The sequence below is a fragment of the Canis lupus genome, chromosome 5, assembly GCF_048164855.1.
Source record: "Canis lupus baileyi chromosome 5, mCanLup2.hap1, whole genome shotgun sequence".
Lineage (NCBI taxonomy): Eukaryota > Metazoa > Chordata > Mammalia > Carnivora > Canidae > Canis > Canis lupus.
Genome location: NC_132842.1, coordinates 58,065,993 through 58,084,870, shown reverse-complemented (window position 1 = coordinate 58,084,870; position 18,878 = coordinate 58,065,993). Strand labels below are relative to the sequence as shown.

The following is an 18,878-nucleotide window of genomic DNA, read 5'->3' as shown; positions in this document are numbered from 1 at the left end:
CGACTTTGTGGGATTTAAAACTCTTGGTCTGGGGGCAGCCCCAGTGGTGCAGCGGTTTAGCGCCGCCTGCAGCCTAGGGCGGGATCCTGGAGACCTGGGATCGAGTCCCACGTCAGACTCCCTTCAAGGAGCCTGCTTCTCCCTCTGCCTGTGTCTCTGCCTCTCTCTCTCTCTCTCTGTGTCTCTATGAATAAATAAATAAATAACTTAAAAAAATAAAAAAAAAATAAAACTCTTGGTCCATAAGACTCACCTAGGGAGTTCACACACACACACACACACATTTTCCCAGAGTCACTTCCACATATTATCATATTTTGGTTCAATTGGTCTGACGTGGCCCTTATTTTTAAAAGTTCCTCAGTTGATGTTAGCTTATAGCCAGGTTGAAGTTTTAGTAGATTGATTTATGCCCCAAGGGCATTTCTTTTGAGATCCTCTACCAAAGAAAGATCAAAGTCTTCACTTAGATTCACTTGGGAACAATCTCACTTGGCCATCTGGCTGACTCCCTGGATCCTCCTCATTTCCACCAAAATTCTAGCAATATATAAACTTCCCTTCACTGCCCACAAAATAAGTAAATAAAATCTTTAAAAAAAAGATTTATTTATTTATTCATGAGAGACATGTTGTGCCCAAGATTGCGAATCCGAGAAACCACCAAGGAGCCGACACAGATGCAAGCGCACAAGGGTTTATTTACAAACTCAAGCTTGGGCCCAAGTATACCAGACACAGTGGAGCAGGGACTTGGACCCCGAAGTGGGTTACAGCTGGGTTTTTTATAGGCTGGTCTAGGGGATTTTCAGAAGGGATGGAAGAATTTCTCAAGTTCTGTTTACATTTTGATATGGGGCTTTCAAGGGCATTGAGCTCTGTTTTCATTCTAATATGGGACTTTCTACCACAGGTGTGGGCTCTGTTGTCTTTCTGATATGGGATTCTCTGCCGAGGGCAATTCTGAGCTGTTGTCTTTCTGATATGGGATTACCTGCCTAGGACATTGAGGACATTCTGCAGTTTTTCCTATAAAGTTCAGCTCTTATTCACAGGGGCCTAAGATGGCTGTACTTGTGCTAATGCTAAACTTGAGGTGGAATGGCCTTGATTTTTCTCGGCCTTCACAAGACACACAGAGAGAGGCAGAGACATAGGCAGAGGGAGAAGCAGGCTCTTCACAGGAGCCTGATGCAGAACTTGATCCCAGATCCCAGGATCACCACCTGAGCCGAAGGCAGCCGCCCAACCGCTGAGCCACCCAGGCTTCCCAATATCAAAGTGAACTTTATTTATTTTTTTAAAAAGATTTTATGGGGATCCCTGGGTGGCGCAGTGGTTTGGCACCTGCCTTTGCCCCAGGGCGTGGTTCTGGAGACCCGGGATCGACTCCCACGTCGGGCTCCCTGCATGGAGCCTGCTTCTCCCTTTGCCTGTGTCTCTGCCTCTCTCTCTCTCTCTGTGACTATCATAAATAAATAAAAAAAATTTTTAAAAATATTTTATTTATTTATTCATGAGAGACACAGAGAGAGAGGCAGAGACACAGGCAGAAAGAGAAGCAAGCACCATGCAGGGATCCCGATGTGGGACTCAATCCCTGCCCTGGGCCGAAGGCAGGCGCTCAACCACTGAGCCACCCAGGAATCCCTCGAAGTAAACTTTAATACTAAAGTTAGTAAACAGGAATATTTTACAATGATAAAACGGTCAGGAAGATATAATAATTATACAGATGTACATATTTACCTAAAACTGAGCCCCAAAAGACATGAAGCAATACTTGACAGACTTGAATGGAGAAATAGGCAATTCAGTGATTATAGTTGGACTTAAAAATGCAACTTTCAATAATGTTTAGAGTGACTAGAAAGAAAGGCAGCAAAGGGGGTGCCTGGGTGGGCTCAGTCAGTTAAGCGTCTGCCTTTGACTCAGGTCATGATCCCAGGGTCCTGGGATTGAGCCCCACATCAGGCTCACTGCTCAGTGGGGAGTCTGCTTCTCCCTCTGCCTGTTCTCTATCTCCCTCTCTTTCTCTCAAAATAATAAATAAAATCTTAAAAAAAAAAAAAAGGCAGCAAGGAAATAGAAGACTTTAACAAGACTATTCACCAACTCATGGACCTCATGGACATATATAGAACAGTCCTCCCCACATCGGCATAATACACGTTTTCTTAAATACACATGAAATAGTCTCTAGGATGGACTTTCTTGTAGGCCATAAAACAAATTGCAATAAACATTAAAAGATTAAAAGCATGCAAAGTATGTTATCTGATAACAGTGGAATGAAATTAGAAATTAATAACATAAATTTGAGAAATTTACAAGTATATGAAAACCAAACAACATGCTCTTAAATAATTAATGGGTCCAGGAAGAAATCCCAATGGAATTTAGAAAGTTTTTTTTTTTAAGATTTTATTTATTTATTCATGAGAGACACACACACACAGAGAGAGAGAGAGAGGCAGAGACACAGGCAGAGGGAGAAGCAGGCTCCATGCAGAAAGCCCAACGTGGGACTCGATCCAGGGTCTCCAGGATCATGACCTGGGCTGAAGGCAGCTGCTAAACTGCTGAGCCACCCAGGGATCCCTTAAAAAGTATTTTGAAGTGAATGAAAACAAAAATACAACATTGCAAACTTACGGGAAGCAACAAAAATAGTGCCAAGAGAGAAGTCTATACCTGTAAAGACCTAGATTAAAAAAAAAAAAAAAAAAGACCTAGATTAATAAAGAAGATTTCAAATCAATAACCTAACTTCCTACTTAAAGAGACTAGAAAAATAAGAGCACACTAAATCCTAAGCATGGACAAATGAAGTAAATAATAAATACTATAGTGTAAACAAGTGAAATTGAAAAAGAAAAATAACAGAGAAGTTCAACAGAGCCAAAAACTGGTTCTTTGAAATGAATGACAAAATTAAAAAGCCTTTAGATAGACTGACCATGACAAAAAGACCCAAATTACTAAAATCAGAAGTAAAAGGGGGTCATTACTATCCATCTTACAGAAATCAAGAGTATAAAGGAACACTATGAGCAAATGTGTGTCAACAAATTAGACAATCTATATGAAAAGGACAAATTCCTAAAAACACATAAATACTCAAAACTGATTCAAGGAAATAGGGGGCACCTGGATGGTTCAGGTGGTTAAGCATCCTACTCTTGGTTTCAGCTCAGGTCATGACTTCATGGGTCATGGGATCAAGCCCCACATCAGGTTCCACAATCAGTGGGGAATCTGCTTGAAAATTCTCTACTTCTGCCTCCCTATCCCTCTCATAAATAAATAAATCTTTAAAAAAAGAAAAGAAAAAGTAGATAATCTAAATAGACTGACAGTTAGTAAAGAGATTTAATTAGTAAACAAAGATACCCACCAAAAAAAGCCCAGGTACACATTGATTCACTGCTAAATTCTATCAAACATTTAAAGAATTAATTTGGCATTTGGCTGTTTCAGACAGTGGAACATGTGACTCTATCTCAGTGGTGTAAGTTCAAGCCCCACGTTGGGTGTAGAGGTTAAAGGAAGGAATGAAGGAAGAAAAGAGGGAAGGAAGGAAGGGGGAAAGGAAGAGAATAAATCCTCAAAGTCTATCAAAAAACAGGAGAGATTACTTTCTAACTTGTTCTATGAGTTCAATATAATATGATAATGAAGATAGGTATCACAAAAAAGAAAACCACAGACCAATATCACTTATGAACATAGGTGCAAAAATCCTCTGCAAACACTGGAAAACTAAATCTCATATCATAAAAAAAGGATTATGCACCATGACCAAGTGGTATTTATCCCCAAGAAAGCAAGGTTGGTTCAACATATGAGAATCAATGTAATACATCATATTAATAGAATAAAGGAAAACCACAGGATCACCTAAATAGAGGAAAACATTTGACAAAATTCAACGCCCTTTCATAATAAAAACACTCAACAAAATAGGATACAAGGAAACTTTCTCATCCTGCTAAAGATCATTCAGGAAAAACCCATAGCTAAAATCATGCTTACTGGTAAAATACTGAAAACATTTTCCCTAAGATTAGAAACAAGAAAGACAAAGACGTCCATTCTCATCACTTCTATTTAACATTGTGTGGGAGGTTCTGGCCCAGCAATTAGGCCAAAGCAAAAAAAAAAAAAAAAAAAAAAAAAGAAGAAGAAGAAGAAGAAAAGAAAGAATCAAGACTGGAAAAGAGGAAGTGAAACTACTTCTGTTTCTGAATCCCAATCCCAAGTTTGCCTGTCACTGAAAAGACAAATTCTCAAGAGACAAGGTTTCATTGGAAAGGAATTTGAGCTTTATTCAGGAGGCCAGCCACCTGGGGAGAAGGCAGAGTCTTGTACCAAAACCAACTGCAAGGTTTCTGCCTTGCCCAGGGGTTCTTAAAAGGGTTTAGGGCAGTTACTCAGCAAAGGGAACGCAGTGGCCTGCAACATGTCTTGATCATGTGCAGACTCCGTGGTGCCAGCTACAGACATTATCTCAGTGCTTGAGGGATGTGTGAGGAGGTACAGTTCCTGTTTTGTGATGCATAGGACTACTTTGTTCTTTCCTCAAAGGAGGGCAAGGTCTACAAGATACACAAAGGAAGGTTAGTAAAATCATTTGTGTGGCCTAAAAAAGAAAAACATTTTGCTAAAAAATTGCTATGCTAATCAGAAAGCCAAGGCAGCCTCAGAGAGGCTTGCTGGCCCCTGGGGCCTGGGAACACTGGGGCCTTCACTCTTCAAGCCCCATGATCCAGAGACTTAGGTCAGCACTTGGGGAGTGCATTAGCCTGAAGCAAGTTAATCCTTAAGATCAGCTCAAGTGCTGTTTGTTACACTCCTATTTGCCTGATGACATGATCTCGTGTGTTGAAAACCCTAAGGAACCCACCAAAAAACTATTAAAGCTGATAAGTTAATTCAAGTAGCAGGATACAGGGTCAATATATGAAAATCAATTGAATTTCTATATACTAGCAATGACCAATCTGAAAATTAAATTAAGAACAATTTCATGTATAGTAGCATCAGAAAAAAACAAAATAGGAATAAATTAACTGAGGAGGTGCAAGACTTACATACTGCAAACAAGACCCAAAAAAAGCAGAGGATTTAAATAAATGAAAGACATCCACTGTTTATATATTGGAAGACATGATATTTTTTTACATGACAATACTACACAAATTGAGCTATAGATTCAATGTGATCTGTATAAGAATCTAATTGCCTTTTTTGCAGAACTGGACAAGCTGATCCTAAAATTCATATGGAAATGCCAAGCGATTTTGAAATGATAGATGTCTATCTATATGAAAAGGGGTAAATAAATCATGGCATTTTCATACAATGGGATAGTACACAGAAATTTTAAAAAAGCTACTTCAACAGTCAACAACACAGTTGATTCTCATACACATAAGGGTGAGCAAAAGAAGCTAGATACAAAACATTTCATAATAGAAGTATACTAATTTCTATTTAGTATAGCAGTTGGGTGGTGTTATCTAGTTGTTCACACTAAAAATTCAATGAACTAACTATACACTGAATACTAGAGACTGTATGCCCTTTACTGTAAATATCAGATCTTAATTTTAAAAAAAAATCAGAAGTTTAAATCCCTTCACTTAGTCATACATGTATGATACTCGTTGTCTCATCTCAGTGTTTTTATTGTATTAATTAGCCTCACTATCTATTCAGAGTCTTAAAGATCATAGCTATGGTGCTTATTTAAAATGTGGATTTTGGGGGGATGCAGTACTAGGTGACGGGCACTAAGGAGGGCACTTGACAGGATGAGCACTGGGTGTCATACTATATGTTGGCAAATTGAATTTAAGTAAAATTTTAAAAAATGGATAAATAAAATGTGGATTTGGGGGACGCCTGAGTGGGTCAGTCAGTCAAGCATCTATCTGACTCTTGATTTCAGTTTAGGTCATAATCTCAGGGTCATGAGATTGAGCCCTGGGTCAGGTTCTGAGCTCAGGATGGAGTCTGCTCGAAATTTTCTCTCCTCCCTTTGCCCATTGCCCTGCTTGTGGAGGCCGAGGAAATTAAGGCCATTCCACCTGAAGTTCAGGGTTAGCCCAAGTACAGCCATCCCAGACCCCTGGGAATAAGAGCTGACCTTTACCTTACTGCAGTTAAGCCCCATGTTAGAATGAGAACAGAGCTCAAGCCAGTGGCAGGAAGCCCCATATCAGAATGAGAACAGAGCTTAATGCCCTTGAAAGCCCCATATCAGAATGTAAACAGAACTTGAGAAATTCCTCCCCCCCTTCTGGAGGTCCCCCCTTGGGGTCCAAGTCCCTGCACTTGGACCCAAGCTGGAGCTTGTTAATAAACCCTTGTGTGTTTGCATCGGTGTCGGCTCCTTGGTGGTTTCTCAGATACGTAATCTTGGGCACAACACTGCTCTGTGCACTCTTTCTCTTTCTCAAAAATAAATAAATACATAAATCTTTTTAAAGAATAATAAAAATAAAAAATAAAATAAGGATTCTTTGGTCCCATCGATACAGGGGAGCTTGGTTATTGTCTCACGCAGTTGAAGAATGAGTTTCATGGACAAAGAAGGGTGAGTAAAGGGATACAAGTTTATTAAGCAAAGAGACAGAGAAAGCTGTCAGAAGTGAGAGAGGTCCCAACAGGGTTGCCCCTGAGGGCTTGTACGGTTGGGCTTTTATTGAAAGCCAACCAGGGAACTTAAATCCTTTTAACCCATCTGTGGATATCAGCGTGGAGTAAGGAATAGTGATAATATCTTTAATGGCTACTTCTTCTTTGGGGTCAGGTTATTCTTTGTTGGTCTCAGATGACTGTCATAAAAAAGGCACCCTCCCTGCCCACACCTAGGGCAGGGTAGCCTGGCTTGTTCCCTTATCTCTGGGTTCCTCACAGCTCAGCATTTTTTGAATTTTTGTGAGCTCGATTTCATGGCCCCTACCTAGCCCTGGCTAGCCCCCTTTGTCCCTAACTCACCATTCTGGATCTCCTGGATTGAAATCTTTAGGGAAGAGACTCAGAACTCTGCATTTTTAGCACGGAAGCTGGAAAAGCTTGGCAGCAGGGAGCGAAGGAGGAGGCCTGCGCCACTCCAAAGGCCTAGTCCACCCCATCCCCCACCCGGCTCTACTCATTTCCACTGTAGCTTTTCAACCCTGGGCCAGGCAGAAAAATTGAGAGACATTGTGTATTGTTTCAGACTTGATGTGGGGGAAGCAGAAGACCTTCGAAGCCTCGGCAGGCAGGCAGGCAGGACGTGCCTTTTGCTGTTGGATGTGTCTTTGGGTTGAAAGTACTCTTCTATTTTGCTCCTTTCCAATATAAAGGAATTCGGGTGTTTTGCTTGTATTTTTTATCCCCCTCTAATCATCCTAGTTGAGCTAGAGTATTCAGAGTTTCATAGGTTTTTGTTGGTTTGATTTTGGGTTTTGAAGTTGCAGTAAAGGATTCTTTGCTTTATGTTTTTCTTAATTACAATATCTACGGCTTCCATATGTAAATCATTATGTGGAAAGCATTTTCCGTCCTAGCATTATCTGCAGGACAGAATTTAGTTGTTAATGGAGTCCCTTGTGCAGGTAGCTGACGTGAAGAAAGCTAATTAATAATGTTGCCACTTTCTACTTTGCAATATTTTTCTAAATCAGTAAAGGAAGCTGGTGGTGGGGGTGTTGAACAGGTGGGTGGGGAGGTGAATGGGGGTGGGGGTGAGATTATAATTCCTGTATCTTTAGCAAACACAAGTGTAAGTACTATATACTGTTTAGTTAGTTAAGTAGAGTGTTTGCATAACAATGTTCTCGGAGTGTGGAATATGCCACAATACCCAAAATAATATGCTAGAAATTTACTTTCATTAAAAACATTCCAATTTATGGATAAAACAAATTGACTCTGGTAGGGCAGTGGGTGAGAATTAAAAGTACAGGAACTCATTTATTTATTTTTTATTTTTTAAAGATTTATTTATTTATTTATTTATTTATTTATTTATTTATGAGAGAGAGAGAGGCAGAGACACAGGAGGAGGGAGAAGCAGGCTCCATGCCGGGAACCCGACGTGGGACTCGATCCCGGGACTCCAGGATCGCGCACTGGGCCAAAGGCAGGCGCCAAACCGCTGAGCCACCCAGGGATCCCCCTCATTTATTTTTTATTTATTTATTATTATTTTTTAAAGATTTTATTTATTTATTCATAGAGACACAGAGAGAGAGGCAGAGACACAGGCAGAGGGAGAAGCAGGCTCCATGCAGAGAGCCTGACGTGGGACTCGATCCAGTGTCTCCAGGATCACGCCCTGGGCTGCAGGCGGCGCTAAACCGCTGAGCCACCTGGGCTGCCCCCTCATTTATTTTTTTAAGATAGCATTGGGATTTTTTTAATAAAGATTTTATTTAATTATATAAGAGAGAAAGAGAGAATGAAGGGGTAGTAGAGGAAGTGACAGAGGGGGAAGCAGACTTCCTGCTGAGCAGGGAGCCCAATGTGGGACTCAATCCCAGGGATCACGACCCGAGCCAAATGCAGAGGCTTAATGGACTGATCCAAACTCTAGGCAAGAATGACCGCATCCAGACCCCTACAGTAGGAGAACTGAGCAAACTATAGCATGGCTTCTAGCAGCCCAGAGCCCTGGAATGATCTGATCCTGCTTAAGTTTCTGTCTGGAACAGCTCATGGCTGCCAAGAGAATTACTATTTGCTCAACCACTGAGCCACACAGGTGTCCCCGTGCTATACATTTCTTAACAAGAAAAAACATTAAATTTTTAATTATAAAAGGATTTTTATGTTCATCATGCAAAATGATAAAAATAACCACAAAATATAAATCACCTATCCAGTGTTCCCACTACCCTGCTTTGCCTCTTTCTAATCCATTTTCCAACTTTTGCCTCTTTCTAATCCATTTTCTAACTTCTATTAACTTTTCAATATATATATCCTTATGATCTATATATTCTCTGAATATATTTGTATGATTAGCATAATTCTAAAAGCAAAAGTAGTACTGTGCTTTTTAAACAGATGTCTTTTCCACTTAATATTTTCCGATATTGGGGGATCCCTGGGTGGCTCAGTGGTTTAGCTCCTGCCTTTGGCCCAGGGTGTGATCCTGGAGTCCCTGGATGGAGTCCTGCGTCAGGCTCCCGGCATGGAGCCTGCTTCTCCCTCTGCCTGTGTCTCTGTCTCTCTCTATCATGAATAAATAAATAAAATATTAAAAAAATATTTTCCGATATTATTAAACATTGTTTAGAAATGCAATTTTAGGGGCTCCTGGATGGCTCAGTGGTTGAGTGTTTGCCTTTGGCTCAGGTTGTGATCCCGGGGCCTGGGATCGAGTTCCACATCGGGTTCCCCCGCAGGGAGCCTGCTTCTCCTTCTGTCTGTGTCTCTGCCTCTCTCTCTCTGTATCTCTCATGAATAAATATATAAAATCTTTTAAAAAATGCAATTTTAAAATGATACAAGATTCTACAGTTGCTATACTGGATGTGCCATCATTTATTTAGCAACTTCTTGGTGGACTTTCCAGCCCTTTACCCACCAGCAATGTTTCCCTATCACAAACAATATTGAAATAGTTGTATAGGCAAATCATTGTGTTTATCCTTAATTAGTTCCTTTGGATAAATTCTGAAGGGTGCATTTACCTTTACTGAACACGCAGCTCCCACAATCTCCCTTTCCTCTCTGGTCACATTTCGGCTTCCCTTGCAAGATCTTCTTATGAAGATTTAGATCTTCAAAATCTAGATCCTGGGGGGTGGGAGTGAATGGGTGACGGGCACTGGGGGTTATTCTGTATGTTGGTAAATTGAACACCAATAAAAAATAAATTAAAAAAAAATCTAGATCCTATTTGATTTTGATTGGGCATTTTAGGAAGCAGCACCATCATCCACCCAATGCTTCAAGCCAAAAACCTTGTGGTCTTACCTGTCTTCTCTAGTACATTGCACATTTTGCCAAGTCCTGTTCACTCTGCTTCTTACCTTTGAGTGTGAGAATTCATTTACTTCTCTTCATCTTCACTATGACCTTTAGACCAGATTGTCATCAGTCTGTATCAGTTCCATAACTGGCTTAACTCCAGTCTTATTTTCTTAGATTCAATTTCCACATTGCAGCCTGAGAATATTTGCTAACATGCAAGTGTAGTCATGTGACTCTGAAATTTAAACTCCTAAAATGGCTCTCCCATTGCTTTTGGGATTGAGTCCATACTCCTTATCATGGCTGACCAGGACTTTTTAAAAGAATAACCTCATTTCTTGACACTCTGCACTTTGCTAAAAGCCTTGGTTGTCTTTTCAGTTCTGCCAGAAACCGTTATTCTACACACCATATCTACATTTCTTGTTGGCTTTGCCCATCCCCTTCATCATATTACCACATCACAGAGTCCATCTAGCACAATGCCTGACATAATAGATGTTTTATTTTTTGTAAAGATTTTATTTATTTGTGAGAGACCCACATAGAGAGAGAGAGAGGCAAAGACACAGGCAGAGGGAGAAGCAGGCTCCATGCAGGGAGCCGGACGTGGGACTCGATCCCGGGTCTCCAGGATTACACCCCGGGCTGAAGGCAGCACTAAACCGCTGAGCCACCTGGGCTACCCATAATAAACGTTTTATTTATTTTTTTATTTATTTTTTTTAAAGATTTTATTTATTTATTCATGATAGTCACACAGAGAGAGAGAGAGAGAGGCAGAGACATAGGCAGAGGGAGAAGCAGGCTCCATGCAGGGAGCCCGATGTGGGATTCGATCCTGGGTCTCCAGGATCGCACCCTGGGCCAAAGGCAGGCGCCAAACCGCTGCGCCACCCAGGGATCCCCATAATAAACGTTTTAAAAGACATGTGTTGAATTAATAGGTGTATAAATACTGGGTGAGAGGATGTTAATACAAATATTTTCTAGAAGGTAGATATATATTAGTTGAGAAGAGGTATAGTTAAGTCTATAGTCTCATGCCTAAGTCTAGAGTAATTCAGAGCAATGGGCAAATTCCTGCTTTACACTGGGGGTCAATTACCTGCTCCAGCATCTTTGGTCAGTTTCTGTGCCTCTCTAAACTTGTTTCCTCATCTCCGGAATGAAGATATAGTGTCTACTTCAAATAGCGTGAGAATTAAGGAAGACAACAAAGGTCAGATATTCAGTACTGCAGGGGAAGAAAGCTTTTCTTCCATTCTAATTTCTTTGGTTGGTCTAATAATTAAGTTATGAGACAGGTGCTCCTGGTTGGCTCAATTGGTGGAGCATGAGACTATTGATCTTGGGGTCATGAGTTCTAGGCCCAAATTGGGGGTAGAGATAACTAAAAAAAAAAATAAATAAAAAAAAATAAATAAAAAATAAATAAAAATAAAAAAATAAATAAACTATCATGGGACAGATTAACAGGAGAAAATCTTAATTAAAACTTACAGGAGGGATCCCTGGGTGGCGCAGTGGTTTGGTGCCTGCCTTTGGCCTAGGGCGCGATCCTGGAGACCCGGGATCGAATCCCACGTCGGGCTCCCGGTGCATGGAGCCTGCTTCTCCCTCTGCCTGTGTCTCTGCCTCTCTCTCTCTCTCTGTGTGACTATCATAAAAAAAAACAAAAAAACAAAAAAACAAAAAAAAAACGTACAGGAGCCCGATTAAGACCTGAGAGTCTCTCCAAAAATCAGGCATTTGAGGTTCACATGCTATCCTGAACTAAAGAGAGGGTAAGGATCTGGGATTTCAAAGGGGAGAAAGATAGTAAGAGCAAATACTTGGTAAACAAATGTTTGCCATGCCATGAAGAGAAGTCTTTCTTATGTTAAAAAAAATTATCTTTGTTATAGCTCTCTTCCTGGTACAGCCTTTCTCAATTTTTTTTTTTTTTTTAATATTTTATTTGGGAGGGAGCAGAGGGAGAGGGAGAAGCAGACTCCCTACTGAGCAGGGAGCCCAATGCAGGGCTTGATCCCAGGACCCTGAGATCATGACCTGAGCCAAAGGCAGACACTTAACCAACTGAGGTGCCCTTTATCTGAATTTCTTTAGATCAGTTAAAGGGGCAGTAAAAAGTTCTTTTTGAGTTTGTTGGGCCTCAATTATCTTTAGCTCCAAATAATCTGCATGCCAAAGTGGCATATTCTGGAATGGCAGGCTCTGAACCCCATCAGTACAGTATCTGGGAAAGAAGTGTTCAATAAATATAATCCAACAATAATGACAATGGAGATTATGATGCATTGCTTCCAGATGGGTGTTCCATTTTGCATGCCATCCTATTATAGCATTTAGCTATTTCAATAAGCCTTCCCAGTTGCTATTAGCAATTAAAAATATTTCCTCTTACTGCCTGCAATAAGATAGGCAAACATTTTGCATTTCTTTAATTAATATCTATTATTAGATATTTGTTACAGTATTTATACATTTTGGCCTTCTTTAAAAACAAAAATGCTTCAAGGGTGCCTGCCTGGCTCAGTTGGAGGAACATGTGATTCTTGATCTCGGGGTCATGAGTTCGAGCCCAACATTTGATGCAGAAATTACTAAAGGAAATAAACTTAAAAAAAAAAAGTTTGAAAGAAGTGCTTCAGGGCCGCCTGGGTGGCTCAGATGGTTAACCATATGCCTTGGGTTCAGGTCATGATCCCAGGGTCCTGGGAGGAAGCTCCTCATCAGGCTCCCTACTCAGCGGGGTGTCTGCCTCTCCCTCTCTCTCTGCTCACCCCCATTCTCTCTCTTTCTCTATTAAATAAATTTAAAAAATCTTTTTAAAAAAGTGCTTCAGTGACATCTTCATAAGCATAACTTTTTTCTTCTTCCTAAGGTTTCCTTCAGATAGGTTTCTAGTAGTATTAGTAGTAGTATTATGGGAACACATTCATATTTTTGACACTTTTGATATGTATCACCAGGTTGCTTTCTATAAAGTACAAACTACATAATCTAATTTTAGGAGCCCTCTCTAAATCCTGATTCTTCTACTTTTTTTTTTTTTTTAAGATTTTATTTATTCATGAGAGACACACACACAAAGAGAGAGAGAGAGAGAGAGAGAGAGGCAGAGACACAGGCAGAGGGAGAAGCAGGCTCCATGCAGGGAGCCCAATGTGGGACTCGATCCAAGGACTCCAGGATCACTTCCTGGGCCCAAGGCAGGCACTAAACCACAGAGCCACCCAGGGATCCCTTCTACTTGTTTTTAGTTAAAAACAAAAAACATAATTTTGCTTTCCCGTGTTTTATGTATATGGTGTGGTGATCAGTTTGGCCACCACCTTGTTTCTAGATGACTATAGCCATTTATCCTTTCCCGTGGTGATATTAGAGACTTCCTGAGGTCATGTGTGAAATGTGTTAAAATCAAATACACTATATAGGATTAAATATAACGGGCACTTGGGTGGCTCAGTTGGTTGAGTGTCGGACTCTTGATTTCGGCTCATGTCATGATGCTGGTGTCATGAGATCAAGGCCAGTGTCAGGCTCCATGCTGCCTGTTTCAGATTCTCTCTTCCCCTCCCACATCTCTAGAAAAATTAATGAAAAAATAAGAGATTCTTTTTACAGTCAAAAATTATCCCCCCCCCACTAACTATTAGGTAGGTAAGTGACAGAGAGCACTGATATCTGCAAAAAATTCAGTTACTTAATACAGCAGCAAAATCAAAGAATAATGACTATATAGTATATACACTAGAGAAGACTGTTTATTTTTATTTTATTTTTAGATCTATCATGGAGGTAGTGTTTGACTTTTAGTTAGGATCGCATTTGTTGGCAAGTAACAGAGAAGAGTTGGAGGTAGGCAGTGTGTGTAATTGGTGTGGCAGCTCCATAAAGTCATCATTGTCCCTGGTTCCTATCTCTTGGTTCTGGGATAGTTACATATGGGTTTCATTCCCATGGTCAGTCAGCTCATGGCTTCAAGGTGGTCAGTTCATGGTTTCAAGGTGGCTACTCTGATCCCAGACTTAAGTCCTCCTTTCAAGCAGGAAGAAGAAAAAAGTACAAATGGCAAAAGGCAAAGGGGTATCTGAATCTTTCTTTCTTTTTTTTTTTTTTTATCAGAAAAGCAGCTTTCTTGGAAGCCATTCCTAATGATTTTTTGCTTACATTCCATTGCCCAAAAATGATCATATAGCCATCTTAGTTGCAAGAGGAGTCTGGAGAGGAAAATAGTTTTAGTTGGGCACATTGTCACCTGAATAACATTGAGTTGGTTGGAGAAAAGGGGGGAACAAATATTGACCTAGGCAATTGTATAGTATCTGCCACAGATGCAAATATGTATGTATGTAGTTTTTCATTACTAACTTGAAAAATCCCATGTTATTTCTCTTAAACTCAAACTAAACTTACCAAATACTTACTCTGTGATTAAACATCTATTTCATATTAGACCAAACCGAATCAGAAGAAACAAGTGTAACTGGGCTTCTCAAACCTGATATTTCTCTTGTTCTTCAGGTTCTTTTTACCTTTTCCCCACCCATGGTGCATAGTATCACTCAGGAATTTTAAATCTGTGGATAAATGTAGTGCCTGACACAGAAAACCCTATCAAACTGCTGCATTAAATCCTGAAATCATTCCTGTGACATATTTTAGGTACCAGGGAAATAAACAGGACATTCTAGGAAATGGGAGTCCCTTTTCTTCTAGCTCAAGGAGGAAAGGTTGCTTTTTCATTTCTCCTTTGCCATGGCTGACATTATTAGCTAACTAATTAACTAATTGGTTAATATTCTAGATCTGGAAGTCCCTGGGCTGCCTCAGTTATTAAAAGCTTCTCACTGTGATTTTATGAATTTCAAATACATGTATTCCACATATTAGATCCTAAATTCTACCCATTTAAAGCTAATAGAGGGTCAAAGATGGTAACAAATCTCTTCTGGGGAATCGTGTTTCTTCCATACACTAAATAAATATAAGTAAAACTTATAATTGTGCTCTAGAACCTGAAAAAAACTTAGATCTAGGAAATAACTGAAACATGAAGTATTTGGTATGTTTGAGTATTTGGTATGTTTTAGGGATTCAAAAGCAAAATCCAATCATATGGCATAGGATTTTGTACACATAAAAGAGATAACATTAGCATGTACTTCAAAGGATGATTATGAGTTAATTTCCACAAAGAAGCTAGTAGAGCACCTTGCCATTTGTTAGCAGTCCAAAACATTAGCCATTATTTTAGCAATTAGAAATTCCTCTTTTCCACTGCAATTTAAGGGCTCTTCTCTGGGTCATTTGTGTCAGCAAACTCCAAAATCCAGTTGTGGCAAGCTTCTCTTAACATGGTTCCACTCTCTTTTTAACATATACTAAAAATGAAATGGAAACTCTTACTGTGTTTCCTTCTGCTTATAACTTTTTTTTTTAATTTTAAAAAATATTTTATTTATTCATGACAGACACAGAAAGAGAGAGCGAGGCAGAGACACAGGCAGAGGGAGAAGCAGGCTCCATGCAGGGAGTCCGACGCGGGACTCAATCCTGGGTCTCCAGGATCTCGCCATGGGCCGAAGGCGGTGCTAAACTGCTGCGCCACCCAGGCTGCCCTCCTTCTGCTTATATCTTTTTTTTTCTTTCATCGAAAATTTCCATGCAGATTTTATTTTTATTTTTTAAATTTGTTTTTTATTGGTGTTCAATTTACCAACATACAGAATAACCCCCAGTGCCCGTCACCCATTTACTCCTACCCCCCAACCCTCCTCCCCTTCTACCACCCCTAGTTCATTTCCCAGAGTTAGGAGTCTTTACGTTCTGTCTCCCTTTCTGATATTTCCCACACATTTCTTTTCCCTTCCCTTATATTCCCTTTCACTATTATTTATATTCCCCAAATGAATGAGAACATATAATGTTTGTCCTTCTTTGATTGACTTATTTCACTCAGCATAATACCCTCCAGTTCCATCCACGTTGAAGCAAATGGTGGGTATTTGTCATTTCTTTTTTTTTTTTTTTTTTTAACTTTTATTTATTTATGATAGTCACAGAGAGAGAGAGAGAGAAGCAGAGACATAGGCAGAGGGAGAAGCAGGCTCCATGCACTGGGAGCCCGATGTGGGATTCGATCCCGGGTCTCCAGGATCGCGCCCTGGGCCAAAGGCAGGCACCAAACCGCTGCGCCACCCAGGGATCCCGTATTTGTCATTTCTAATAGCTGAGTAATATTCCATTGTATACATAAACCACATCTTCTTTATCCACTCCTCTTTCGATGGACACCGAGGCTCCTTCCACAGCTTGGCTATTGTGGCCATTGCTGCTATAAACATCGGGGTGCAGGTGTCCCTGCGCTTCATTGCATCTGTATCTTTGGGGTAAATCCCCAACAGTGCAATTGCTGGGTCGTAGGGCAGGTCTATTTTTAACTCTTTGAGGAACCTCCACATAGTTTTCCAGAGTGGCTGCACCAGTTCACATTCCCACCAATAGTGTAAGAGGATTCCCTTTTCTCCGCATCCTCTCCAACATTTGTGGTTTCCTGCCTTGTTAATTTTCCCCATTCTCACTGGTGTGAGGTGGTATCTCATTGTGGTTTTCATTTGTATTTCCCTGATGGCAAGTGATGCAGAGCATTTTCTCATGTGCATGTTGGCCATGTCTATGTCTTCCTCTGTGAGATTTCTCTTCATGTCTTTTGCCCATTTCATGATTGGATTGTTTGTTTCTTTGGTGTTGAGTTTAATAAGTTCTTTATAGATCTTGGAAACTAGCCCTTTATCTAATGTGTCATTTGCAAATATCTTCTCCCATTCTGTAGGTTGTCTTTTAGTTTTGTTGAGTGTATCCTTTGCTGTGCAAAAGCTTCTTATCTTGATGAAGTCCCAATAGTTCATTTTTGCTTTTGTTTCTTTTGCCTTCTGGCTGTATCTTGCAAGAAGTTACTGTGGCTGAGTTCAAAAAGGGTGTTGCCTGTATTCTTCTCTAGGATTTTTTTTTTTTTAATTTACTATAGGCACGCAGTGAGAGAGAGAGAGAGGCAGAGACACAGGCAGAGGGAGAAGCAGGCTCCATGCACTGGGAGCCCGACGTGGGATTTGATCCCGGGTCTCCAGGATCGCGCCCTGGGCCAAAGGCAGGCGCCAAACCGCTGCGCCACCCAGGGATCCCTTCTCTAGGATTTTGATGGAATCTTGTCTCACAAGATTCTGCTTATAACTTAACAAAATAACAATTAAAGGAAGCATGTATAACAACAAAAGCCAAGACGATAATCGTTTTACATTCCACAAAAGTTTTTGGACAAAAGCCTCAAACCTATTTCAAAATGTTTTGGTAGTGGCTTAAAGCATGTACTATGATAAAGACTTACTATTTGGGATCCCTGGGTGGCGCAGCAGTTTAGCGCTTGGCTTTGGCCCAGGGCGCGATCCTGGAGACCCGGGATTGAATCCCATGTCGCTTCCCGGTACATGGAGCCTGCTTCTCCCTCTGCCTCTCTCTCTGTGTGTGACTATCACAAAAAAAAAAAAAAAAAAAGACTATTTTTTAGTTCTTTGCCCACTAAGGGCTCAATGGATCCTCAAGAGTATAGGTAAATGGACAAGCAAGATTTAATGAATTTCTGCCAGAGGTAAGTAAATGGGTTTTTTTTTTTTTTAATTCCTTAAACACTCAAGGCCACTTGATGTTGCAAGTAAAGAGAATGCAGTCCCAGTGTCCTCATGGGACACTCCTCACCTAAGAGGAGGCAGCATCTCTTCAGTGGGTCTCAGAAGGTAGCATCCTTGCCACAGGAAGAGCTGGGTTTTGCTGCCTGGATGGGGCTGGGGGGGCGCCGCTGTGATTCCAAGCAGTGGCCAGACATTTGGGAGACCCGCTTCCCAGGCACGAGCACCCCCTGACTAAAAGTAGGGCTAAAAGTCAGACAAGACCATGCATTTCAAACATTACAAACAGGTTGCTCTGGCTAGTTTAGCATTGAGGCCTAAGGTTTCAACAACTGCAGCCTCTGGTAGCAAAAAAAAAAAAAAAGAAAAAAAGAAAGGTCTTCCCAAAGCGGCAATTGTTTGGGTTTACCGTGGGGATTCCTACCTACATACAACTCCAGAAATACAAATTTCTAAGTTTTATGAGTTCATTCAACATTTGCTCTGTGTAAAACCCAGCTATATTCAAAATTCCTGCTCAATTAGGTCTAGTTTTTTAAGGTCTAGGACAAATGGTAAATGTCTGGTGTGTAACATTTAAGATTTCTGCTAAATATTATAAATGAAACATGGTTGATGTGAGGTTGTTTCTTAAAAGCAACTGGAGGCAGAAAAACCTATTTGATTACAAAAAAAAAATCCGAGTCTAATAGGTCTCTATCGACAAGTATCCTTTGAAGTATTTATTGAAAGGATAAATAGAAAAAAAAAATGAAAGGATAAATAGCGATCAATAGTTTGATCACTATTAAATTTGTGAAAGATTGGTGTTGTGATTGCTAAGTATTTGCAAGCCGAGCAAGAAATCATTTCAAACCTCCTGGATGCGCGGAAAACAACGCCCCGGCTCCTGGACGGTGAGTTTATTTTCCAGAATTTACGTAAAAGGAAATCTTAGAATTCCCTGCACACTCCATCCTCACATTTCTCAAACGCACCTGAGCCGCGGCAAGCGCCACCTTCGCGGAACCCGCCATTCTTCACATCCCGGAGAGCGCATCTTTGTTCCGAGCGGGGGAAGCGAGCGAAGGGGCTCGGCGGGAGTGGGGCGCGGGGTCGGGCCGGCCCGGGGGCAGGGGGTCCCGGCGGGCGCAGCCCCTCCGCCCAGGCCCCGGCGCGTCCACACGGCCCAGGCCGCTGGAGCGTGGCGGTCACAGCCGCGGGCGCGCTGACGGC

At 40.9% G+C, this 18,878-nt stretch overlaps 1 protein-coding gene and 1 long non-coding RNA gene across 4 annotated transcripts in view; one reads left to right on the top strand and one right to left on the bottom strand.

The window, feature by feature from the left end:
- Window positions 1-4,302: 4,302 nt before the first annotated feature.
- LOC140633792 (uncharacterized) lies at window positions 4,303-18,835 on the bottom strand. Of its 3 annotated transcripts, XR_012031380.1 has the most exons (6): window positions 18,641-18,835; window positions 17,734-17,897; window positions 17,366-17,506; window positions 11,476-11,632; window positions 9,690-9,795; window positions 4,303-4,598 (listed from the first exon to the last, which is right to left on the bottom strand). It is a non-coding gene; the product is annotated as an uncharacterized lncRNA (long non-coding RNA). The 3 variants fall into 3 exon arrangements; XR_012031378.1 differs by lacking the exon at window positions 17,734-17,897; XR_012031379.1 differs by lacking the exons at window positions 17,366-17,506; window positions 17,734-17,897 and having other exon boundaries at window positions 18,641-18,833.
- The window catches only part of FAM169A (family with sequence similarity 169 member A), a 64,752-nt gene continuing 63,478 nt past the window's right edge, over window positions 17,605-18,878 (top strand). Inside the window, exon 1 of the mRNA XM_072826831.1 lies at window positions 17,605-17,626. The gene's annotated coding sequence lies outside the window, so the exon portion shown is untranslated. The remainder of the gene's footprint in view (window positions 17,627-18,878) is intronic.